The sequence below is a fragment of the Herpailurus yagouaroundi genome, unplaced genomic scaffold, assembly GCF_014898765.1.
Source record: "Herpailurus yagouaroundi ecotype Mexico unplaced genomic scaffold, PumYag 198, whole genome shotgun sequence".
NCBI classification, from domain to species: Eukaryota; Metazoa; Chordata; class Mammalia; order Carnivora; family Felidae; genus Herpailurus; species Herpailurus yagouaroundi.
The window spans coordinates 14,984,006-15,000,622 of NW_024412429.1; the positions used below are offsets into that span (position 1 = coordinate 14,984,006).

The following is a 16,617-nucleotide window of genomic DNA, read 5'->3' on the forward strand; positions in this document are numbered from 1 at the left end:
GTGCCTGGGTGGCTCAGTTGGGTAAGCGTCCGACTCTTGATTTCAGCTCATGTCATGGTCTCACAGTTCGTGAGATTGAGCCCCATGTTTGAGTCTTTGCTGACAGCATTGAGCCTGCTTGGGATTCTCTCTCTCTCTCTCTCTGCACTCCCCCACTTGTGCTCTCTCCCTCTCTCCCTCAAATAAACATTTGAAAAGGAAAAAAAGGAGAATTTGTGCTGAATTTTGGTTTCTTTTTTTAATTAATTTATTTAAATTCAAGTTCGTTAGCATACACTGTAATATTGGTTTCAGGAGTATAACCCAGTGATTCATCGGTCGCATATAACACCCAGAGTTCATCCCAACAAGTTCCCTCCTTAATGCCCATCATCCATTCAGCCAATTTCTTTTGGAACAGAAAGAAGCAAGGAGTGGTCTGTCCTGAGCACAGAATTTAGTATGAGTAGATTATGACAGGATTTGGGTTCTCTTCTTAGGTGCCTTTAAAAAAAGGGTTTTTTTTAATGTTTATTTATTTTTTTAACGTTTTTTTTTTTTTTTTTTTTTGAGACAGGGAGAGACAGAGCATGAACAGGGGAGGGTCAGAGAGAGGGAGACACAGAATCCGAAACAGGCTCCAGGCTCTGAGCTGTCAGCACAGAGCCCGGCGTGGGACTCAAAGTCACAGACCAAGAGATCATGACCTGAGCTAAAGTCGGCTGCTTAACCGACTGAGCCACCCAGGAGCCCCAATGTTTATTTATTTTTGAGAGAGAGGAGGAGGGTGGGTAGGGAGGGGCAGAGAGAGAAAGACACACACAGAGAATCAGAAGCAGGCTCGACAAAGCATAAGAGACTGTTAAAAACTGAGAACAAACTGAGGGTTGATGGGGGGTGGGTGATGGGTATTGAGGAGGGTGATGGGTATTGAGGAGGGCACCTTTTGGGATGAGCACTGAGTGTTGTATGGAAACCAATTTGACAATAAATTTCATATATTAAAAAAAAAAAAAAAAGAATCAGGCTCGAGGCTCTAAGTTGTCAGCACAGAGCCAGATGCGGGGCTCAAACCCACAAACTGCGAGATCATGACTTGAGCTGAAGCCCGATGCTCAGCCTACTGAGCCACCCAGGCGCTCCTCTTCTTAGGTTCTTTGATAGCCAAGTAACTGTGGTGTCAGGACACTAAAAAGACTAATCATTCTGAGATTATCCATACCAACATGAGGTTGTATCAGATGACTATGTATTTGCACATTGTAATGACTTTGAACATAAATGCTACTATAAAACAAATTCCAATATGGCTATACTACAATAAAATTAGTCTCATAAATATGCAGTTGAAAAAAACATGTGAACCAAAAAACATTGCATTTGTAAACTCAGACAATTGTCTGAATTCAGTTAATGGATCCTTTGCTGCGAGTGGTACCTCCCTACAGTGTTCCAGGCATAACCCCATGAGCAGCTTTTGATCAGGGACTTCCCCAAAGTGTCTTTTACAGTTCAGAAGCAAACAAAGCATGGCGATTTATTGCGGTCCCATTGTACAAATTAACTGCTTACTGTGTGTCTAAGGTAGGCTTTGGAGAGAGGAAAACGTTGGTAAGACACTTTCCCAGGCCTTGAGAGGCTCACAATCCAGTTATGACAGAAGACTAAACAATGTGTCTGGATTTGGTAAACTGGGATTGTATCTCCTTTCATTGCTTTCCAGAAGTCCCTTGATGAGAAGAGAATTCTCTGACATAGTGGTTGCCCCCGGAATCTGCCCTGTGAAAAGGCAGTAAATGCCTCCAGGGGCTCATTTTCTCAGGTCTTGGCTGGTGCCAGCCAGTCATTACTTTGCTACAGAATTGTCATCAATTGGGGAAGATTATTTTTTTTTCCAAAATGAAAATAGAGTTATTGTTTTTCTTCACATTGTTAAGAAAGTTATATGCTAATTGTAATAGTAATAACAACCCTCTTACAGTGTAAAGTAGAAATCAGCTCAAATCTCACGATCTTCACCTTAATCATCACCATCACGTTGATCACCGTTTTTCTACACCGTTTTCTTTTTAGAGACAGGGAGAGACAGAGCATGAACAGGGGAGGGTCAGAGAGAGGGAGACACAGAATCCGAAACAGGCTCGAGTCTCTGAGCTGTCAGCACAGAGCCCGACACGAGACTCGAACTCACAGACCGAGAGATGAACACTCACAATTTCACAAAAATGATTTGCAGGATGCTGCTGTGTATGCCTCTGTTTCACTCAGCCCATATTTCCATGTTAGTGGATACGGAGCTATGTAATAATTTTAATGGCTGAATAATATTTTATTAAAAATATAATTACTTATTATAAATCATAAATTAGCCTGTAGCTTATTGATGGTCATTTAAGTGGTTTTCAATTGTTTAATGTTATATACAGTACTACACTTAATGTCCTTGGGCATATATCTTTGTGCTCTTGTGTGATTTTTCTACTTAAGATACATTTTCAGAAGTGGGTCAATAGTCCTCAGGTATACATGTTTGCAATTTTAATATATACCAAGAGCATATACAAATGCCCATTTCCTTACACTATTAACATTCTTGGAGGTTAACAGTGTTTCCTAATCTAACTGGCAAAAATATTTATTTATAAATATTTATAATTATAAGTTATAATTTATAATTAACTTTTTCAGATTTTTAAAAATAGGAGTTGAGGGACACCTGGGGGGCTCATCAATTAAGAGCCCGACTTTGGCTCAGGTCTTGATCTCACGGTTTGTGGGTTCGAGTCCCGCATTGGGCTTTGTGCTAATAGCTCAGAGTCTGGAACCTGCTTTGGATTCTGTGTCTCCCTCTCTCTCTGCCCCTCTTCCACTTGTGCACTCTCTCTCTCTCTCTCTCTCTCTCTCTCAAAATTAAATAAACATAAGAAATTATTTTTGAATAGGAGTTGAATATCTTTGTGAAAGTTTTTCAAGTAGAATCCTTGGGATACACTCATCTATGTACTGAATACTTAAAAAGAGGGGGAAATCCGAATGTATGCCATGGTGCACAGTATATGAAGGGCCTTTGTGAAGGGACTAAATGCCAAGAGCTTGTTTTCAAATATCATTGTTTTACCATTGCTCCAAGTTACTTTACATACTTACGTGATAACTGGTTATTGGACTAGGCTCTACCAATGTGCGTTTTTTTTTTCCATTCTGTTTTCCTGCCCTGCTTTGTAAGCTCAGCCCTGCAATTTCCCGTCTAAATATCTATAGTCCTACCTTTACTGGGTAGTGTCAGGCTTTCTCATTCATGAAGTCATTTCTGACCACAGGCAAAGCAGTGAGGCTGTCTGTCCCCTAGCAAACGCTCCAAGCGTGGTACCCTTGCCCCTGCACCCCTCCTCCAGTGCCTCCCCCCTGCCTTCTCTGGTTTTCCTGCCTGTAGTGCAGTAGAGTACAAAGTCTTAGCCCTTCTCCAGAACCTGTAGCATAGGTGGAGAAGTTTAGTATGTCTTAAAATTATTTTGAACTGTATACCTCACTTTCCCAACACCCGTGTAGAGTCTTTAAGGCATATGCTAATTCTCAGAATTTCTTTATAAATCTTAATAGCTCTAAGCACAGTGCTGCGTACCAGACAGAGGTGATTAATACACCAACAGCAAAGAGTCTATCTTTTCTTATTTTGTTAGAATCGTAAGGCTATCACCTGGGGAAAATGATTAATCTCTGGTATTGAGCCAGGTGTTTTACACAGGTTATTTTATTGCACACATCTTCATATACTTCGTAGTTGGTGCTGCTGAGATTTTAATCCAGACCTGAATCTAAAGTCCACGTGCTTTCCTGACTTTACACATTTTTACAACAATGGTATTGTTTTGAAAACCCCAGAAACTTATTACATCCACAACTGCTCCATTATTATCTTATGTAATAGAGATTTTTTTGTTTGTTTTTTTCTCTTCTGTATTTTGATTTCTTTCTTTCCTGAGTCATCTTGAAAAAAGAAAACTGAAGCATAAGAATGATACCTATACTTGCCATCCTGAATTTATTTATACCGCCATTGTAGTACCTTGCCACACATAGCTAAAACACTCAAATTCATTTGAGAATATATTCCTTTCTGGACTCACTTATATTTGGAAAACATTTTGAAAATCAAATCTGACCCATGACCCTGCCTTGGCAGAGTTTTAGAGTATCTATGTATAGAGTCGATATTTGTCTGCATTTGTCTTAGCAACTAATCTCATGATTCCCAACTCATTCCTTTCTCTTTCCCATCCTTTGCCCACCTTTGTCCTTTTTTGAGTGTTCCTCTTCCAGTCCTTTCTCATTCCCCCACCCACCTGTCTCCTATCCCTGCACCATATCGATCTTTCTGTCCCATCTCTTCGTTATACCTCCAAGCAGCCCCCTTACTGTCTCTATCTTAATTTCCCCATTCCTATCTTTATCCCCATTTCCATCTCTTTCTGTCTGGACCCTAAACCCTGCAAAAACTCGTGCAACCTGCGTATCTTGGGCTTCACAGTCTCCCTGAGGTCACCTTTACTTGTACACCCAAACTGAAATGGCAGCACACACTTCCCAGTGGGCTCCCTTCTGAGAATGTTAATATCTCACTTGCAACAGAAAAAAAGGTCAACTTCCTATCTTTGATCTGACCCCTGAATCAGGACATTGTGTCACTTTTCGAACTGCTGCATGGTAACACTTGTTCCCCAAGCCATTCTTTGATGCCTGAGTGTGCTTGGTCCCATCACTCTAGCACCTTATGGACGTGGAACCCAGGCACGCATGTGGACACACACGTACACGTACATCTGTGGCCAGCTAAGCTTTCGCAGAAGTTTTTGTTATGCTGAGAGTCTTATTACATCTCTTGTGAAAGCAGCTTCTTGAGTTTTTGGTCCTTGGCTCCCCATCACTAATTAGCAACACCCAGGCTTTCAGTCACACGGAAGGCCATACTCAGGCTACAAACATTTCTCACTAGAAAAAATAGCCCACAAATAAGCAACTTGACCTGTCTCAATGTCTTTTTTTTTAATCCACCAGAGCTTTTTGAAACACCCTTTCTCTCTTTCTTCTTGGTTATTAAATAATCAAGGTAGTGGCTTATACTACAACTAAGAGATAGTCTACTCCCAGCATGGAGACCTGAATTTTGTTGGCTTTCAAAGAACTGGGTCCCTTGTAGTTTGTTGGATCAGATTGAGTCTGGTTTGATGTGTTGTTTGTGTGTTTGCTTGTTTACTTTGTCCAACAAATACGCAACAAATTTAGACCCTGTGTTAGTCAGCTCGGGCTTTTATAACAAAATACTGTAGACTGGAGGGACTTAAACAAACATTTATTCCTCATAGTTCTGAGCCTGAGAAGACCAAGATCACGTGCCAACAAGGTGAGAGTCCTCTTCCTGGCTGTGTCCTCACCTGGCAGAGAGAGAGGGAACTCTGGTCTTTTTTCCTCTTCTCATAAGGACACTGGTTCCATCCTGGGGGCATCATCTCATGACCTCATACATGTGTAATTCTTTCATAAAGGCCCCTCTTCCTCTACTATCACACTAGAGGCTTCAACATGGATTTGGGGGACACTCAAACATTTAGTCCATAACAGGCCCCAAGTTCATTCTGAGGTCTGGCTTGAAGCACACGAGTATTTCTTCCAAATTTATAATAAAGGAATGGGAACTCAATCCTGGCATGATGACATGAACGAGCTTGTCTCCTCTTTCATTTCATTCATTGCAATCCCTGTAGTGCATAGCTCTGTGCTTTGGGTTCATTTCATATCATCTCAGAGCTAAACTACTTAAAAGAGTTAAAATGCATTTTATTCCTATGTTGTGTTTGTTCCCCCTACAATTTTCTGTTGAAATCTACCAATAAAGGTAAGAAAATGACCCAGGTTGAAAATACTTTTTGTGCTAGTAACCAAGATACTAGTCTTGTTTCACCTATTTATTATGGTACATAATGTGCCAAGTTATTTTATCTCTAAGAACAAGAAAGGAGAAAATTGCTAAGTTGGGAGGAAAAAAAAAAGAGTTTCAACTTTTTCCTAAAATGCAAGTTGTAAATATTTTGCAGGATGTCAGTTGTCTGAGAGCATTTGCATAGTAGTCATGGGAATGTTTGTGGATTTGAACCGGAATGGTAGGGGCACCTGAGTGGCTCAGTCAGTTGAGCATTGGACTCTTGATTTCTGCTCTGGTAATGATCCTAAGGACCTGGGATTGAGCCCCACTTTGGGCTCTGTGCTGAATGTGGAGCTTGCTTAAGATTCTCTCTCTCTCTGTCTCTCTCTCTCTCTCTCTCTCCCCCTCTTTCTCTCTCTCTCTCCCCCCCCATCTTCTGCCCCCTCCCCTCCTTGTGCTTTCTCTCTCCTTTTCAAAAATAAAAAATAGAAACAAACAAACAGGAACTGTAAACCATTTCATCCATTTGTAAAACAGGAACTGTAAACCATTTCCAATTTTTTGGAAATTGACCATTTCCAGAAATAGCTTTAATAATCAGTTGTGTCAGGTTTTAAGAGCTAGAATGTTGAATTGAGAAGTAGAAAAATCGATTCTTTTCTCCTAAGGTCATTCAATCTTTGGTTCATTAGGACATGTCCAAAAGATTTTTCATGGAGATGCATTTGGGGAAGGTTTTTAATGGGAGAAGTTTTTAATGGGAAGGTTTTTAATTTTGTTCTTGGCTGCTTTGCCCAGTTGCAAATTAACAAACTATTTCCTTCTCATTAAATAAAAATGATAAACTCTTTTACTGATGGCATTCCATTCTATTGTAACAATTCTTTATAAATATTATGACAGCAGTGTGAAGAGAGAGGGTGCTTATAAGTAAGAGAGCAATCTGTTTTCAAATAAATAAATACTTTTCTTTTTTGTTTTAATTTTTTTTTAAGTTTATTTATTTTTGACAGAGACAGAGTGTGAGCATGAGCTGGGGAGGTGCAGAGAGAGAGAGAGGGAGACACAGAATCCAAAGCAGGCTCCAGGCTCCAAGCTGTCAGCACAGAGCCTGACGTGGGGCTTGAACTCACGAACTGTGAGATCATGACCTGGGCTGAAGTCGGATGCTTAACTGACTGAGCCACCCAGGTGCCCCAAATAAATACTTTTCTTAAAACAAAAACCTTACTGAATCAGGGAAAAAAACCTCAAGAGTCTTCTGTGTATATGTGTTTTATGCCATTGTTAGTACACAGATGTAGATTATTCAAACTTGTGGATATAATTATCAGTTCATTTTTTTTTATGTTTGCTTTGTTTTCAAATGGAAGTCTTTATGCTTCTACAATTATGCAAAACATTGCAAATCAGAAATTGTCAATATAATGTAATGTAACATTAACAAAAATTAGTGGGTTGCATTTATTTTATATCCCTGATAATTCCTTTTGAGAATGGGGTTTCATCAGACATGGACTTTATCATTTTCTTCCTTTTCAGAAAGATACCAGACTCTTTCTTTCTCCTTTCAAAGAAAGTATTTGTTTTTTACTTTTTAAATTAGCAATTAGCAATCACTCCATATTGATTTTGAGTAATGTTTTTTTTTTAGTGTTTATTCATTTTTTGAGAAAGGGAGAGAGTGGGGGAGGGGCAGAGAGAGAGGGAGACACAAAATCCAAAACAGGCTCCAGGCTCTGAGCTGTCAGCACAGAGCCCAACGTGGGGCTTGAACTCAGGATCCGTGAGATTGTCACCTGAGCCAAAGTCGGGCGCTTCACCGACTGAGCCACCTGGGCGCCCTGATTTTGAGCAATGTTTTTTTTTAAAGTTAAGTACTGATTTAGTTCTAGCTTCTCATCACTCATTGCTAAAAATATTTCTAAGTTGCGGGCTACTATTTGTTGAACTTTTACCATGTGCCCGTCACTATGCCTTAGCGAATTTGTCTTTTATTTAGTCTTCACTACAAGAATCAAATATGAGTATTGTTTGCTACATCATACAGATCATAACCGAAGTTAAGAGTTAGTTAATAAATTCAAGGTCACATAAGTAGATGAAAAACCAGATTTTAACCGCACACCTCTGAAGTTTGGGCATTAACCGTTGTGTTGTGTACTCTCATGCTTCAATTGTTTATTTAGCTCTTTATGCAGAAGATACTTTTTAAGCACCTGTCATACACCAGGGGTTGTGGGTAGAGTGGTGAACAGCCCAGTTGTACATGCCTTCCTGGAACTGATAGTGTCACAGAAGAAACAAACAATTACAGCAAAGCGTGTGTTGGTAAATGCTATGCGAGGGGAGGTGCCAGGGTCTCAGAGAGCACCTGGCAAGCGTAAGCAGCGACACAGGAAACCTGAAGGAAGGCATCAAAATAGGCTTTCAGAGACAGGAACATTTAAACTAGGGCCTGAGAAATGCCTTGGGATTGGATACGTGAAGGAACCAGTGTTTTTAAAAGTTGAGAGGTGAAAAAGAGCGTGGTCCAGTAAAGGAAATGGAAGAAGTTTAGAGTGCCTGAAAATATGGCTCCAGGAGTGGGTTGGCAACAGAGAAAACTAAGAATTGGTCAAAGGCCAGTCATTAAGAGAACTTGGACTGTGTTATGGGCAGTGGGAGACATTAAAGAATCTTAGCCAGGAAAATTAAATGATCGCTTTGTCTCTAAACACCTTGGTCTCTCTCTCTCTCTCTCTCTCTCTCTCTCTCTCTGTCATAAATTAGAGCAGGAGCAAGTGACATTAGAGGTGGAGTAGGAGAAACATAGACACATTGAAAGGTATGTAGGAGTAGACTCAGTAATTAATCAGAATCTTGGAGAAGAAAGAGTCAAGAATGACATGTAGATTTCTGATACGAGCAAATGATTAAGATCATTCACATACATAGAGAATACAACGGGCTTGGGGGAAAGCTAGTAGTCCAGTTTTAGACAGAGAAATTACTCAGTAGAGATAAACCCATTTGATTTGGCAGTTAGGAAGTCATTGGCCACCATGGGGAGTAGCCACGTTGTAACAGAAATCAGACTGGCAAATTGATGAGTAAATGAGAGGGAAGGATGTTAGGACACTGAATGTACATTACTTATTCGTGTGCTAGAGCATCAGCTAAAACAGGGCACGGGGTTTGGTAAGAGCTGTCTTAATAAGGGGTAATTTTAAGGTGTGTCTATTAAGGGTATGATCAAGATCTAACAGGGAGGAAGAGGCTGCAAAAGAAGGGAAAGAAAGTCATTTCAGAGATACAGGATCTCAAGGAGGCAAGGTAGGAGAGAAAATCAAGAGCACAGGTGGAACCTGTAGGTGTGTACCAGAGGAGAGTCATGTCTCCTTCTCTGAAACCAGGGTGGAAATAGGAAGGGTGAGTGTGGATGTGCCTAAATTTGGTATCAACACGGAGAGGAAGACAGAGTTGAGGTAGACTTGAATTTGAGGAAATTCCTACCTAATGGTGGCCATGTTTTTTAGATCTAACAGGGTAGTCTCCATTTTCGAGCAAAGAATTTATGTTGGGATAAATGTTTTAAAAAATGACCATTAAAAAGATGTTAGTTCTTTCGCATTTAAAAATTTATCTTGGGGCACCTGGGTGGCTCAGTCGGTTGAATGTCCGACTTTGGCTCAGGTCATGATCTCATGGTTTGTGAGTTTGAGCTACATTGGGCTCACTACTGTCAGCACAGAGCTTGCTTTGGATCCTCTGTCTCCTCTCTCTCTGCCCCTCTCCTGCTCTCTCTCTCTCTCTCTCTGTGTCTATCAAAAATAAATAAAACATTAAAAATAATTTAAAAATTTACTTATCATAGCAAATTCCTGAACTTTATGCAAGATCTATAGGCTGTCATCACTATATAGTGCCACCTTGGCCCCCGAAGGAAACAACTTAAAGATGTGTTTTTCAGAAAACTTTTACAGGAAATTAGATTATTTGTTTTCATTTTTAAGTTTATTTTTGGACAGAGAGTGGGGGAGGGGCAGAGAGAGGGAGAGAAAGAATCCTAGGCAGACCCTGTGCTGTCAGCACAGATACTGGGCCTCAAACCCACAAACTATGAGATCATGACCTGACCAGAAATCAAGAGTCAGATGCTTAACCAATTCAGCCACCCAAGTGTCCCAGGAAGTTAGGTTTTTAATTAGAAAAAGATAGTATAAGTAATCTTGACATTACCACTGGTTTCAAAATTGTGTAGTTTCACATTTTTTCTCATTTCATCAAATAGAATGGAATGCTCTATTTGTATTTCAATCTTCATGGTGTTTGTTGTAAATGAATATATGGTTTGATACTAAATCCTTTGGGAAAAACAAATAGGTCCCAAATAGTTTAGTCTCATGGTTTAGTGTTCCTGTTTAGTGCATGTTCCAATATGCAAGGAACAGCCCTTTCTCCGTCTGCCAGACCTATGAGGTTATTAAGAATAAACACTAAGCATTTTATTTTGTTTATTTTTTTAAGTTTGTTTATTTATTTTGAGAGAGAGAGAGAGAGAAAGAGAGAGAGAGAGCAGGGAAAGAACAGACAGAGAGCGTGAATCAATCCCAAGCAGGCTCTGAAAGCTGTCAGTGCAGACCCTGACATGGGACTCGATCCCAAGAACCATGAAATCATGACCTGGGCCAAAATCAAGAGTTGGATATTTAACCGACCCAGGCACCCCAAGAATAGACACTAAACATTTTAAATACTGCCTTTTGGATGACCTCAGGCATGGTATGAGCATTTCCCCACTTTTTAGAAGAACTTAAAAAAGAGTATCATAAAACATCATTTGGGTTCTGTATTCATTTGCAAAATTTACATAACAAAACACCCCATACTGGGTGGCTTCAGATGGGGAATTTCCTGTCTCGGTGTTCTCAAGGCTAGACAGCCATGCTCCCTCTGACACCCTGGAGAGAATCCGTCCTTGCGGCTTCCTAGCTTCTGGTGGTGTCTGAAGTATCTGAGGGTCCTTGGCTCACAGTTGTATCAGTCCAGACCCTGCCTCTGGGTCTGTCTGGGTCTGTGTCCAGATTTCCCCTTCATATAAGGATACTGGTCATATTGGATAAGGTCCCATCCTGATGACTTTATTCTAAGCTGATTACCTCTCCAAAGACCCTGTTTCCAAAGAAGATCACATTCGGAAGTACTGGGGTTTATAACTTCCACGTATCTTGGCGAGAAGGGGTGCAATTCAACCCATAATACATTCCAGTAAGAGCACATTTTGTCTTAAAATATCACGTTAGATTCATAAACTCCTTGAAAAGGAACGCTTTTGACTTTCCATATTTTCTTTTAATAGTCTATGCTAATGATGACTTTGACATCTTCAGAGTCCTAAAGTATCTCTTCTGTGGCTGCTAACTTCTTCAGCTGTCTTTCCATCAACGGTGTTAAAAGATAATATAGAAACACTTTCATAATTGCATTTTATCTCTGTCTGTTTCCTTATACATCCTTTAGTGGGACCATTAATTGAACTAAGATTAGGACAAAAAGAAGCAAAGAGGAAAAGGAAAATGCAATAATTCCCCCTCTAAAATAATTCTTTAAATTTTTTAAATGTTTGTTTATTTTTGACAGAGAGAGAGAGAGAGAGAGCGAGCATGAGCGGGGGAGGGCAGAGAGGGAGGGAGACACAGAATCTGAAGCTGGCTCCAGGCTCTGAGCTGTCAGCACAGAACCCGATGTGGGGCTCGAACTCACAAACTGTGAGATCATGACCTAACCTGAAGTCAGATGCTTAACCAACTGAGCCACTCAGGCTCCCCTAAAATAATTCTTTAGTTGTTTTCTAAAACTACTTTAGTTTGATGATCCTAAGCATTTGTTATTTCCAAATATGTAACTAAAAGATTACAAAGGAAAATTGTCATTTCAAAATGAGTAGCCGTTTTAGAACTCCTGGGTGGCTCAGTGGGTTGAGCATGTGACTTCGGCTCAGGTCATGATCTCACAGTTGGTGAGTTCAAGCCCCGCGTTGGGCTCTGTGCTGACAGCTCAGAGCCTGGAGCCTGCTTCGGATTCTGTGTCCCCCTTTCTCTCTGCCCTGCCCTTGCTTGTGCTCTGTCTCTCTCTTTCAAAAATGAATAAACATTAAAAAAAAAAAAAAAAAGAACATCCTTTGTTAATTCATTGGTAATAACATAGATATAGATGTAGCAACTTCTATGCAAGTGAATAAACATTTTGATAGTGTTTGTCAAAGCTCCTTCTCTTAGGAATACACTCTATTTATTCATACATTTATTCATTAAATATTTTAACATGGTGTTTACCTACTTGGCAGTGTTCTAGGTACCAAGAATGTAGCAGTGAACAAAACAGAAGAAAAAAATCCTCGCATCATGGTGCTTATATCCTGATGCGGGTGATGGATAGTCAAGAAGACAAAGAGGGTGTTATGTTGAGAATAGAGTGAACAGGGGCAAGGGTGCAAGGAGGGACATACGTTAGGAGGCTGTCGAAGTCATCCAGGCAAGAGACTGGGGGCTTGGACCAAAGTAATAAGCAGTGAAGGTGGTGAGAAGCGGTTGGATTCTGGGTGAGCTTTGAAAAGAAAGCCACCAAGATTTGTTGATGGAGCAGAGATGGTGTCTGAGCAAAGGAGAAGAGTAAACGATGACCCCAACTCTGCACCGAATAAAACAAATAACTTGGGGAGCATGATTCTTTTATGCTGTGTAGTAGAAAGAATTTGATTACACATGTAAATTGTTAAGGGCAGAGTTTTCCAAGCAGATTTAAAGTTGGGCTGAGAAGTAGTCATTGCCTTTGGGATATGTATTTGGAAATAAATTAAGTAATTAAGGAAGTGGAAATGATTAGAACTATCTGTCAGAGGAAACAGAACAGAACGGGAGCTGTCTTCTCACCTTTGACAAGCAGAGGTGGAAAATAATCACAATAGTGTTTTTATGAAGGCGGTGAAAGAGGAAGAGATTACACACAAAAGTTTTAAGTTACTTCACCTTGTTTCTGGAAATGTTGGAAACATCTGATTAGATCTTCCGAATAAGATGGCGAAACTTGTAGACATTGAATTAATTTGACGTGGCTACTGCCGGCGGTTATAGTCATGGTTTGACTGCTCTGGTCCAAAGATTCGGTGGCGGTTTTAGACATTTTAGTGTGGTTGGGCTCTTAGCCAATCTTTAGGGAGGTAACTCGCTCCACATCTGCCGGTCAACCCTCTTCCCTTCCCACTCTCCTCTCTGTTCCTGTTGTTTAACTTGCTGCTCCCACCCATCAGATGACCATCAGAGAATGTGAACACTATAGACTGGTCCTGGGATGGGATTTTTCCCCATATACTGTCTTGCAGCCTGTGACATCGTTCCTTCCTGAAACGTATGTAAACCAGAGGTAGTGGTTTGTCTGGCTCTAGAAGTGATGGGTCATTCTCTATACAGAGACGTCAAGGGTGCACAGAGCACACCTTGCCAACCTCCCTTTGTCTTGAGACCTCTCTGCAGCCTGTGCAGAAGGCCATTTTCAGAGTATTTTAGGCCGTGATTTTGTGTTCTCTTCAGCAAGCCTGACATAGTGCTCAGCAGTGTGTGTGTGTCTCCATTGGAGTTGAGAGTAATCTGTGCCATGGGCTTTTACTTTAGGTCTTTTTTAGTTATTGGTATCGGTGGGTATCCAGCAATCACAAATTTTAATTTTTTTAAATGTTTATTAATTTGTGAGAGGGAGAGAGAGACCGTATGAGTGGAGGAGGGGGCAGAGAGAGAGAGAGAAGGAGACATAGAATCTGAAAAAGGCTCCAGGCTGTAAGCTGTCAGCACAGAACCCGACTGAGGCCTCGAACTCGTGAACCAGGAGATCATGACCTGAGCCAAAGTTGGACGCTTAACCAACTGAGCCACCCAGGTGCCCCTCAAATTTTAACCCTTAGGGTGTGTATTAGTACTTTAAAATAAAATGCTAGAGCTTTTGTGTGTGTCATAAAATGTTTTGAGAGCTCTTTCCCTCAGAGGAAAAGCGTTCAGTCAAAGAATGCCCAGTTGTTGTGAGATTAAAAGTCATGATGGGAAATTAGGACATGGTTGGTGCTGGCATGAAACAGGAGATTTTATCCTTTTATTTGCTCAAGGCTAAATCTTGCATGCTGTAAATCTCGTTGATCACTGTGTGATATTTGAGGCTAAGGCACTCTAAGATTCTAGCAGATGTGTAGATATCTGTTGATGAAATGATGATATGCTCGTAATGTTTTGAGGTAGATTTGTACTCTTCTCCATTTCTCAATGCAACCTAACACCCAGTGCTGCTTTTACCTTATTTGAGGTGCATATGATTGTACATATGATTGTGCATATGATTGCAAACTTAAAAGTGGTAAAAATATTTTTAGTGTGTTACCATTTTTGTTATTTTTGGATATAGGCATACAGTTGTCCATGTAAAGTGGCTCTATCTATCATCTATCTATCTATCTATCTATCTATCTATCTATCTATCTATCATCTATCATCTGTCTTTGTGTTTAATGGTTTATCAACAACATTCAGCTGTGTCTGCCTTCTTCATTTACCGATATCAATTGGTGAAAAGGTTACAAAACATTTTTTACATCAAATACAATTAGGTTCCCCTGAAAATGCACACTCTCAACAATAAAGCATAGATATATTTTCGGTCACTTATGTGGATCTTATCATGGAGTACGAGTGGAAGGACACTGAACTGTAAATTGTTACAGTCAGAAAGTGTTTACAAAGTAATAGCAAAATAGACCCTCCTGTCAGTGTGCTTTATTTTGTTGCAAGTAAATGAACTTGATTTAAAACTATTTAACCAAGAAGTGAAATCGATTGAAAGGGTACATTCTGACCAGGCAGGAAAGGTTAGCCCAGCAGGCGTGGGTTGCTCAAATTCTGTATATTCCAAATAAAGACCTGTCTTTGGGAATGCCCCTTGCCTGGCTCTTGGGACATAAGCTCTGAGCACTTGGAATATTCTGCCTGAAAGGAGTATTTTGTATGCCCAGACCTTAGGCCTGCTGTACACTTTGATGAGATCAATTTATCATAACAATGTGTTTTATGGTGAACATGTACCTGGTTTTGCTGGGGAAACAGGGATAGGAGAAGGGCTGGATGGAATCTGAGTAGCTGAGGTCATTTATGAAAGCACTGTATGCCTCAGGGACAGGCATCCAATAAAAACCTGAGCACTGGGGCTTGAGCATGCTTTTTTGTTTGGCAACACTTCACACATATCATCCCGTAGCATCCTGGGAAAAATTAGGCAACATCCCATAGCATCCTGGGAAAAATGAGGCATGTTCCTATGTACTTACACTGTGAGAGAACAGGTCACTCATCTCTGGATAGTCCTGTATCTTTTCTCCTGGACTCTGCTTCACGAGCCTTGTCCATTTGCTGATATTATCGTGTCCATTCACTGTAATAAATTGTGTCCATTCACTGTAATAAATTGTAACCATGAATATAATAGCTCTTTTGAGTCCTGTGGGCCCTTCTAGTGAGTCTTAGAGCTGAGGATGGTCTTGAGGAACTTGACACACTGACTGACCCAATCTTCAGAAAGACAGAGGCAAGTGTTTCTTGGGCCTCAACAGCAGGACCCGATAAAAATTGTATTTAGGTCATTGCCCGGTGACAACTTAACTCCGGCCATCTTCTGGATCCAAGCAGAGAAGGTGATGGGTGCAGCTCAGGTCAGTCATGTAACAAAAGACAGAGCATTAGCACAAACATGACCATTAGGGGATACGGTATGAATTAGGCCAACTTATTGTCTATGCCAATATGTGTTTATATACATAATGCTTCTGTTATTACTTTTTAGTCTTTCTTATATCCATTCACATTTAAAAGTGGTTTTCTGTTAATATTTTGCTTCTAGTAGAGTGGCAGGCACTTTGCTAATTACTTAATACTTTTCATACTGATATTAAATAAAAATCACATTTATAGGTTTATGTTTCATTCAGGAAATAGTTAAGTGAATACCTGCATTTTTATAGTGAACTTCCTATCTAACAGGTGGCTGAAATATAATCATGTACTAGAGGTGTGATCTAGGCCCATGGTTGAATCTCTCAGATTCAGATTCCTTCTTTGAAAGAGGAGGTGATTTCCCATAGGTGGTGGTTATGAATATTCCATGAGATAACATGCATAAGCCCTCAGCATAGTGCTTGACATATGGAGATGTTCAACAGTATATTATTCCTTCTTTCCTACCTTCTTTTTCCCCCTTCATTCATATTCAAACACCTACTGAATTAGAATGTATAATCTCTAAGCCACAGAATCGTAATATCTAGTAAATATTAGAATTCATGTATGTAATCTACAGTGTGACTACTTTGTCATACTTTGTGCATCAACATTTTTCATTTCATATATAATTTTTAAATGTGATTCAAACGATTTCTTAAATTTTTATTTCATGCCAAATAGTTATATGATACCTTTTTCTCATTAAAATTATTCTCTTATTCCTTTTCCTCCAAGTAATAGCATTGTTTCTAGGGTCATAAAATAAACATGTGGTATAGCAAACATGGTCATCCTTTCATGAATAAAAATATGAAAATAGATGGTAGATAGGGCTTAAAAATGCGTTGATGCTTATAGACTAGTAAAGTGACACAAGATACACACACACACACACACACACACACACACACACACACACACACA

At 40.0% G+C, this 16,617-nt stretch overlaps 1 protein-coding gene across 16 annotated transcripts in view; it reads left to right on the forward strand.

Moving 5' to 3' along the window:
- The window catches only part of SYNE1 (spectrin repeat containing nuclear envelope protein 1), a 480,816-nt gene that overhangs the window by 83,164 nt on the left and 381,035 nt on the right, over window positions 1-16,617 (forward strand). The window lies entirely within an intron of this gene.